The sequence below is a fragment of the Salmo trutta genome, unplaced genomic scaffold (genome assembly GCF_901001165.1).
Source record: "Salmo trutta unplaced genomic scaffold, fSalTru1.1, whole genome shotgun sequence".
Lineage (NCBI taxonomy): Eukaryota > Metazoa > Chordata > Actinopteri > Salmoniformes > Salmonidae > Salmo > Salmo trutta.
In genome coordinates, this window is record NW_021822911.1 from 12,793,907 (window position 1) to 12,804,373 (window position 10,467).

At 39.2% G+C, this 10,467-nt stretch overlaps 1 long non-coding RNA gene across 2 annotated transcripts; it reads left to right on the top strand.

Moving 5' to 3' along the window:
* Window positions 1-258: 258 nt before the first annotated feature.
* On the top strand, window positions 259-6,872 carry LOC115186658 (uncharacterized). 2 transcript variants are annotated; one of them, XR_003875826.1, is made up of 2 exons: window positions 259-367; window positions 6,436-6,872. It is a non-coding gene; the product is annotated as an uncharacterized LOC115186658 (long non-coding RNA). The 2 variants fall into 2 exon arrangements; XR_003875825.1 differs by lacking the exon at window positions 259-367 and adding an exon at window positions 455-477.
* Window positions 6,873-10,467: the final 3,595 nt, after the last annotated feature.

Below are 10,467 nucleotides of genomic sequence, written 5' to 3' on the forward strand. Positions count from 1 at the left end.
AGTTAACTAAGCTACTCTCCTCCTGTTGAAGAGGAGGAGGTCTGCTGGACGGAGAAAGAAACTCTTGAGAAAGAGCAGGAGGAAGAGAAAGATGTTACAATACAACAACAAGTAGAGAGTGAGGCTGTTACCGTGAAAGAAGAAGAGAAAGACGTTTCAGAGAAAGAAGAAGAAGCCTTCAGAGTGAAAGAGGAGGAGGATGTTACTGTGAAAGAAAAGGAGGAAGATGCCGTTTTTGGAGTGGAGGATGAAGTGAAAGAAGATGAAGACGTTTTTGGAATGAAGGATGAAGAGGGGGAGATTACTGTCACATTAGAGGAGGACGAAGAAGAGATGACTGGAGATCTGGTTAACCCCAGTAAATACAGTGAGTACTATCTAATAAAACAGGGACATTGATCTGATTAACACCCGTAAATACAGTGAGTACTATCTAATAAAACAGGGACATTGATCTGATTAACACCAGTAAATACAGTGAGTACTATCTTATAAAACAGGGACATTGATCTGATTAACACCAGTAAATACAGTGAGTACTATCTTATAAAACAGGGACATTGATCTGATTAACACCAGTAAATACAGTGAGTACTATCTTATAAAACAGGGACATTGATCTGATTAACACCAGTAAATACAGTGAGTACTATCTTATAAAACAGGGACACAAACTCTGCAGTTGTTGAACTAATGTGTGATTTTTAAAAGGGCATTCTACACTTGAATATGTTTTTGTACTGTCGGAATTGTTCATGATGTCCTTTCCTGTTGAAAAGTGATATATAAATACAGTAAATTATAAACACACTAAAGGGAAACAAATAAATATTTTGAGCAAAATAGTGTTTTTTTTTAGAGATCTGCAAACTAGAAGGAGTGAGTGATGTCATAGTAAGGCCTCCAAGGAGTTGGCTTGATGGGAAGTCGTGATGTCATCCAATAGGCGACTGATCTTCATGTGAATATTCATTATTCTTTTTAAAATCCTTCCTGCTCTGTCAAGTTGGTTGTTGATCATTGCTAGAAAGCCATTTTCTCGTCTTGCATTGACTTTCAAGACGATTTAAGTCCAAACTGTAACTAGGCCACTCAGGAACATTCAATGTCATCTTGGTAAGCTCCTCCAGTGTAGATTTGGCCTTGTGGTTTAGGTTATTGTCCTGTTAGGACAGTTTTTTTGTATTCAGATCTCTGAATTGCTCTCTACCTACGTAACATTTAGTGTCTCCTTATGTTACGCTGGGAAAACAGTTTTCATGGGCACAGAAATCCTAAATCATTTCAGAGTTTGCTAAATCCAATGGTTCTAACCGAGAGTCACCTTAACACCCAAATGGATACTGTCATTAACGCAGTTCTTCAATAATTACACATAATACTTAATACTGTAGCTGTTCAACTATCATCAGCTGATCCAGGAAATCATTTTCTGAATGACAGTCACATGACAAACATCACGACATGCAACAACAACCAAAGTGCTTCTTCATTCATTACTCTGGTAAAGACAGTTATGCTGTGCTCCACGTTGGATCCAACATCCCTAACAAATTGATGTTTATAAAGTGTTATTGTCTGCTTGATTTACAGTAGGGTCTCATTAGTCTGTCTGGACACAGAGATACTTTGCTCATAATGTGTAGAGAACTGTTCCTTGATGGATAGGCTATTGTACAACACACAGAGATATTTTCCTTTATTCAGGACATTTAGAATGACAACACATTACAGAGTAGCCTAGTGGGATTATTCACAAAATTATCTGGTGATCAGGTTATGAAATGTCATGACAAAGACATTTTAGTTTCCATGTTTCACCTGAAAAATTAAATGATTTCTATTCCTAGGTCTATGTTATTGTTATGGGTCCTACAGTAGGTCTATGTTGTTGTTAGGTGAAGTTATGGGTCCTACAGTAGGTCTATGTTATTGTTAGGTGATGTTATGGGCAAATTTGGCAAATACTTAGTGTAAAACCCTCTGTCAGGCTGATGGCAAAGCTAGCCAAAGAGCATTTTACAGGTTTAAGTGTTTATGTATAAAGCAGTTGATTTGCGACAATAACACAAACATATTAAGCAGGAGATTCAAACGAGCTTTACAATTATAATCCAAAAGTAATGTGAAATGCGCTCATAATCAACCTGTAAATGGAGGCTATATTTGCAGTCATCCTATGAGAACTCCCCTGAGTTTTCCCCCATGGTGGTGAATTAGTGAATAGACACAGAGCTTAATGTGAGTTTCCTTCAGTAGCACTCCTGATAGTGCGCTGTAATATTCAGAATGCCTTGTGAAAAACTAAAATCGTCGCTCACCATTTTTTCTCCAGGCAGAGAGAAAAAACTACATCCATAACTAGTGGTTTCCTCATTACCAGATATACTACATCCATAACTAGTGGTTTCCTCATTACCAGATATATACTACATCCATAACTAGTGGTTTCCTCATTACCAGATATACTACATCCATAACTAGTGGTTTCCTCATTAGCAGATATACTACATCCATAACTAGTGGTTTCCTCATTACCAGATATACTACATCCATAACTAGTGGTTTCCTCATTACCAGATATACTACATCCATAACTAGCGGTTTCCTCATTACCAGATATACTACATCCATAACTAGTGGTTTCCTCATTACCAGATATACTACATCCATAACTACTGGTTTCCTCATTACCAGATACACTACGTCCATAACTAGTGGTTTCCTCATTAGCAGATATACTACATCCATAACTAGTGGTTTCCTCATTAGCAGATATACTACATCCATAACTAGTGGTTTCCTCATTAGCAGATATACTACGTCCATAACTAAATACTACATCCATAACTATCGGTTTCCTCATTACCAGATATACTACATCCATAACTAGTGGTTTCCTCATTGCCAGATATACTACATCCATAACTAGTGGTTTCCTCATTACCAGATATACTACATCCATAACTAGGGGTTTCCTCATTACCAGATATACTACATCCATAACTAGGGGTTTCCTCATTACCAGATATACTACATCCATAACTAGTGGTTTCCTCATTACCAGATATACTACATCCATAACTAGTGGTTTCCTCATTACCAGATATACTACATCCATAACTAGTGGTTTCCTCATTACCAGATATACTACATCCATAACTAGTGGTTTCCTCGTTACCAGATATACTACATCCATAACTAGTGGTTTCCTCATTAGCAGATATACTACATCCATAACTAGTGGTTTCCTCATTAGCTTGGAGGAGTTTCTACAACCAGATACAGTGCCTTGCGAAAGTTTTCACCCCCTTGGCATTTTTCTTATTTTGTTGCATTACAACCTGTAATTTAAATGTATTTTTATTTGGATTTCATGTAATGGACATACACAAAATAGTCCAAATTTTGTGAATTGAAATGAAGAAAAAAATTCAAAACAATAAAAAAACTAAAAGTGGTGCGTGTTCACCCCCTTTGCTATGAAGCCCCTAAATAAGATCTGGTGCAACCAATTATCTTCAGAAGTCACATAATTAGTTAAATAAAGTTCACCTGTGTGCAATCTAAGTGTCACATGATCTGTCACATGATCTCAGTGTATATATACACCTGTTCTGAAAGAGCCCAGAGTCTGCAACACCACTAAGCAAGCGGCACTATGAAGACCAAGGAGCTCTAGCTTTATGGAAGAGTGGCCAAAAAAAAACCTTTAGGGACAGACGTTCTGCTAGCGGAATGCCTCACCAATATCCAATGGTAGAGCGTGGCGCGAATTACAAATACCTCAAATGCTATAACTTCAATTTCTCAAACATATGACTACTTTACACCATTTTAAAGACAAGTCTCTCGTTAATCTAACCACATTGTCTGATTTCAAAAAGGCTTTACAGCGAAAGCAAAACATTAGATTATGTCAGGAGAGTACCCTGCCAAAATAATCACACAGCCATTTTCAAAGCAAGCATATATGTCACAAAAACCAAAACCACAGCTAAATACAGCACTAACCTTTGATGATCTTCATCAGATGACACTCCTAGGACATTATGTTATACAATACATGCATGTTTTGTTCAATCAAGTTCATATTTATATCAAAAAACAGCTTTTTACATTAGCATGTGATGTTCAGAACGAGCATACCCACCGTAAACTTCTAGTGAATTTACTAAATTACTCATGATAAACGTTCACAAAAAACAGAACCATTTTTTAAAGAATTATAGATACAGAACTCCTTTATGCAATCGCGGTGTCAGATTTTAAAATAACTTTTCGGCGAAAGCACATTTTGCAATATTCTGAGTAGATAGCTCGGCCATCACAGGCTAGCTAATTTGACACCCACCAAGTTTGGTGCTCACTAAAGTCAGATTTACTATTAGAAAAATTGGATTACCTTTGCTGTTCTTCGTCAGAATGCACTCCCAGGACTTCTACTTCAACAACAAATGTTGTTTTGGTTCCAAATAATCCATAGTTATATTCAAATAGCTTCGTTTTGTTGGTGCGTTGAGGTCACTATCCGAAGGGTGACGCGCGAGTGCATTTCGTGACAAAAAATGTCAAAATATTCCATTACCGTACTTCGAAGCATGTCAAACGCTGTTTAAAATCAATTTTTAGCTATTTTTCTCATAAAATAGAGATAATATTCCAACCGGGCAACGTTGTATTCATTCAAAGGCTGAAAGAAAAAAATGGAGTAGTCTCGTGACCGCGCATCTCCAGTGTCACTGTTCCCAGCCTGACCACTAACAAATACTCCTGCTGTTCTTCGCCCAGAGACTGCAGACACCCCATTACACTTTCTGGCGCCTTCTGAGAGCCAATGGAAGCCTTAGAAAATGTCACGTTACAGCACAGATGCTGTATTTTCGATAGAGATTCTACAGAAGGACAATAAATTGTCAGACAGGGCACTTCCTGTATGGAATCTTCTCAGGTTTTGGCCTGCCATATGAGTTCTGTTATACTCACAGACACCATTCAAACAGTTTTAGAAACTTTAGAGTGTTTTCTATCCAAATCTACTAATTATACGCATATTCTAGTTTCTGGGCAGGAGTAGTAACCAGATTAAATCGGGTACGTGTTTTATCCTGCTGTGAAAATACTGCCCCCTATCCCAAATAGGTTAAAGAAAAAACACGTTTGGTGTTTGCCAAAAGGCATTTGGGAGACTACCCAAATATATGGAAGAAGGTACTCTGGTCAGATGAAATGAAAATGTAGCTTTTTGTCCATCAAGGAAAATGTTATGTCTGGCGCAAACCCAACACCTCTCATCACCCCGAGAACACCATCCCCACAGTGAAGCATGGTGGTGGCAGCATCATGCTGTAGGGATGTTTTTCATCTGCAGGGACTGGGAAACTGGTCAGAATTGAAGGTATGATGGGTGGCGCTAAATACAGGGAAATTCTTGAGGGAAACCTGTTTCAGTCTTCCAGAGATTTGAGACTGGGACGAAGGTTCACCTTCCAGCAGGACAATGACCCTAAGCATACTGCTAAAGCAACACTCGTGTGGTTTAACCTGTTATGACTAGGGGGCAGTATTTTCACGGCCGGATAAAAAACGTACCCGATTTAAGGGGAAACATTTAAATGTCTTGGAATTGCCTGGTCAAAGCCCAGACCTCAATCTAATTGAGAATCTGTGTTATGACTTAAAGATTAATGTACACCAGCTGAACCCATCAAACTTGAAGGAGCTGGAGCAGTTTTGAATGGGCAAAAATCCCAGTGGCTAGATGTGCCAAGTTTATAGAGACATACCCCAAGAGACTTGCAGCTGTAATTGCTGCAAAAGGTGGCTCTACAAAGTATTGACTTTGGGGGGGTGAATAGTTATGCACGCTCAAGTTTTCTGTTTTTTTTGTCTTATTGTTTGTTTCACAATAAAAAATATTTTGCATCTTCAAAGTGGTAGGCATGTTCTGTAAATCAAATTATACAAACCCCCCAAAAATCTATTTTAATTCCAGGTTGTAAGGCAACAAAATTGGAAAAATGCCAAGGGGTGAATACTTTTGCAAGCCACTGTATACTACATCCATAACTAGTGATTTTCTCATTAGCATGGAGGAGTTTCTGCAACTAACTTGTGTGTGCATCGCCCTTGTGCGGCAATTTTAGCAAACACAGGAAGGGGCCTATATTGGTGACCAAAAGTTGCCCGGCACACTGCTTAGGGGTTCAGTAACTGTGAAAACGTATTTCTAGCCTACAATCATCGATGTTACTAATGATGTGAAAACAAGACAAAATATTGTTGCTCACTTGACTGTCGTAATATAATTGTAACATTCATTACAGATGTCAATTGTTGTACAACATCATGGCTATGCTGTTGGCATCACCTTTTATAGTGGATTTCTGCTGTTGTGGGCCTTTAACCATCTGTCTGTCTTTTTTGTTCACACAGGAGAGAGAAGTGACTATCGAGGATCCTCTGGGGAGCTTCAACAAGCTCATGATGCTGATGTGGCAAAGAAAAGTCTCTCCAGATCAAAACACCTCAAGAAACACCAGCAGAGACCCACAAGGAAGAAAACTCACCGCTGCTCTGACTGTGGGAAGAGTTTTGTTTCTTCAGGACATTTAAAATCACACCAGAGAACACACACGGGAGAGAAACCTTATAGCTGTGCTCAATGTGGGAAGAGATGCACTCAGTCAACAGACCTTAAAAAACATGAGAGAATACATACAGGGGAGAGAGCTTATAGCTGCTCTGACTGTGGAAAGAGTTTTGTTTTTTCAGGACAGTTAAAATCGCACCAGAGAACACACACGGGAGAGAAACCTTATAGCTGTGCTGAATGTGGGAAAAGATTCACTCAGTCAACAGACCTTAAAAAACATGAGAGAATACATACAGGAGAGAAACCTTATAGCTGCTCTGACTGTGGACAGAGTTTTGTTTTTTCAGGACAGTTAAGATTACACCAGAGAACACACACGGGAGAGAATCCTTATAGATGTGCTCAATGTGGGAGGAGTTTTACTCAGTCAAGCAGCTTGATAGTACACCAGAGAACACACACAGGAGAGAAACCTCATAGCTGTGATCAATGTGGGAAGAGTTTTGTTTCATCTAGCACTCTGACTACACACCAGAGAACAAACACAGGAGAGAAACCTTATAGCTGTAATCAATGTGGAAAGAGTTTTTCTCAGCCAAATGGCCTGATAGTTCACCTGCGAGTACACACAGGAGAGAAACGTCATAGTTGTGATCAATGTGACAAGAGATACTCTGATAAAAGATCTCTGATTAAACATCAGAAAATACATGGAGTTGTTTCATGATATCAATGAATTAATGTCACAATGTAGAATGTCAATTTAAATGCATCTCTAAAATTTAACTGACTGTCTTCTGCAGGTTGTCTTCTAATCAGTGAGTTAAATTATATCTCCCATTTCCATGATTTTTTAAAAAGTTGTGTTATTTTCAACTGCACATAGCCTGATTTCCCCACTAATTGATATATCAGTGATTTATTGTGATGTATGCAGCCAACTGACAATTTGTGGGTACAATTATATTGACATTGTTGCCCTGCTTTTAGAATATCAGGGTTAATTGATTAACTTTATATGTGTACGTTGTATTGACCTGCTCCCTTATAAGTGAATAAAGATTTAGTTTAAGAATAACTCTGACTTGTGTGATAAGTTTGTCTCCTCAATTGATATTAAAGAAATTAACCACCACATTTGGGAAAAAAACTGCCCTGTCCTGAAAATTCGGGGGGGGGGGGGGTTCTTCCCAATATGAGAGGAGTTGCTAAATTTATTGAATAAACCTTTTTCCATAAAGTTAGAGTGAAACCCACCTTCTAACAAGTTCTTTGAAGAAGAACCTTTTGGGGATGTTTTTCATTGACCAAGAACCCTACGGTTCTTAGGGGATCTGAGAACAACTCCAGTTGAACCCTTCATTTTTAGAGTGTAGTCGGCTCTATTTACTCTCAGATTCAAACATGCTGATTACGATCAAGTCAGCTACTGCTGCTCCAATACAGTATGAGGTGAGACGGTGAACTGATGTTGAACTGGGCAGTCAATCAATCATTCTGTACTATGAGTCTATCAAGTAAAATTTTATTAGTCACATGCGCCGAATACAACAGGTGTAGACCTTACAGTGAAATGCTTACTTACAAGCCCCTAAACAACAATGCAGTTTTAAAAAGTACAAATAAGAATAAGAAATAAAAGGAACAAGTAATTAAAGTGCAGAAGTTAAATAACAATAGCTAGACTATATACAGGGGGTACCGGTACAGAGTCAATGTGCGGGGGCACTGGTTAGTCGAGGTAATTGAGGTAATATGTACATGTAGGTAGAGTTATTAAAGTGACTATGCATAGATGATAACAGAGTGTGTGTGTGGGGGGGGGGCTTCCTCTGACACCGCCTAGTATAGAGGTCCTGGATGGCAGGAAGCTTGGCTCCAGTGATGTACTGGGCTGTACGCATTACCCCCTGTAGTGCCATGTGCATGGAGTAAGAGCAGTTGCAATACCAGGCAGGGATTGAACCAGTCAGGATGCTCTCGATGGTGCAGCTGTAGAACCTTTTGAGGATCTGAGGACCCATGCTAAATCTTTTCAGTCTCCTGAGGGGGAATAGGTTTTGTCATGCCCTCTTCACGATTGTCTTGGTGTGCTTGGACCATGATAGTGTCATGACGTTGCCCCCTTTGGGTAAAGCGAGCACAGTTGACCCCCCTCCCCCTGCACCAGGCCTTTTCTATGCACCATCCCCCGACCTCTATACTTCTGACACCAGGCTCTGTAAAAGCGGTCGTAAATTCCTATGAGGAGATTCTCTCCTCATGGCCACAGTATAGAGACAGAGTGGGTTTCATAGAGAACAAAGGAGTTCTTCCACCTCACAGGACTGGAGAACCGAACGACATTTATGTTCTGGAGAAGGTATAAAAGATCGGTGAAGAATCCAGCTACGAACTGGTCCGTTTGGTACAATTTTGTGAAACTCATGAGAGACAATACTGCAACATTACCATAATCATGTTTATAGAAGAGTCTCAGGTATGAGACTTACATCTAATGGTTGTATAAAATGAATGAATAAGGATGAAGCTATTTGTGAAATTGTGTAATGTGATTTTGGACTGTTTAATGAAGAGAACTCCAATTCCCTTTGGAGTTTAACTAAATCAAAGGACCACCCATGAACACAGACAGGGCCCGGTGTCATGAGACAGCCTTTTCCTGCTCTTCTGAATAAAACCCCCACCTAGGTTTTGTATCACCAGACCGAGCTTACCTCAATTACGAGATGGCTAAAGGTTGGAGACCAGCTTACCTCGATAACGAGAGGGCCAAGGTTTGACCATGCATTTCTCTTGATGAACTTTTAACCATACCACGTGGTTAAACTCTTAGACTAATGATACCGACAGAATAAGAACAAGTCTTTGATATTAATTACTAGTCTGCAGCTAGGAATTCGGTATCATTGAACCCGAAGACCGACAACCGCCGAAACAGCTATTCTATAATGACATGAATGAATGTTACTCTGAACTATCCATTCTAACCACGACAGAGAGCGAGAGAGGGCGGACAAACTCTCCAACAGAAACTAACTTTTCAACAGAGATCCCGATAACACACTGAGCGTAAATATATATATTGATTGCAATTACTCCCGAATGAGTGAGCGTTCATGTGCAAAGGATTAGCATTTCAATTGTTATATTTATCAACTCTGTAGTGTCTTCTCAGCTGACCCCCACTCCTCTTTTGTCTAAGAAGCCGCCATGCCGGTTTAGCCCACTAGGGCACATTCCCCTATCATTTCTTTGTAACCATTGTTTGTTTGTTATGCATTTCTGTGAATTACTTAGTTAGTAAATAAATGATTTTAAGACAATTGATGTATGGATGACTCATAGTGAAGACTGGGTTCGTGCAGATAACCAACAATTTAAGACGTTTGGAATGAGACTAACATGAGGTAAAGAATACGTCATTAATCAGAAGACTAATTGATCAGATATTAAAATATCTGAAAGTTATATTAGGAAAATTATAACTTTGTAATCTGAATATTTTCCTTGGTGCCCCGACTTCCTAGTTAATTACAGTTACATGATTAATCAGGTTAATCGCGTAATAATAATTACAGAGAGTTATTTGATAAATATGTCTTCAGTTTTAATGATGCCAAAGACACAACAATAGTTTGTTAGTGATGTGGACACCAGGGAACTTGAAGCTCTCAACCTGCCCCACTACAGCCCCGTCAATAAGAATGGGGGCGTGCTCGGTCTTCCTTTTCCTGTAGTCCACAATCATCTCCTTTGTCTTGATCACTTTGAGGAAGAGGTTGTTTTCCTTGCACCACACGGCCAGGTCTCTGACCTCCTCTTTATAGGCTGTCTAGTCATTGTTGGTAATCAGGTCTACAACTGTTGTG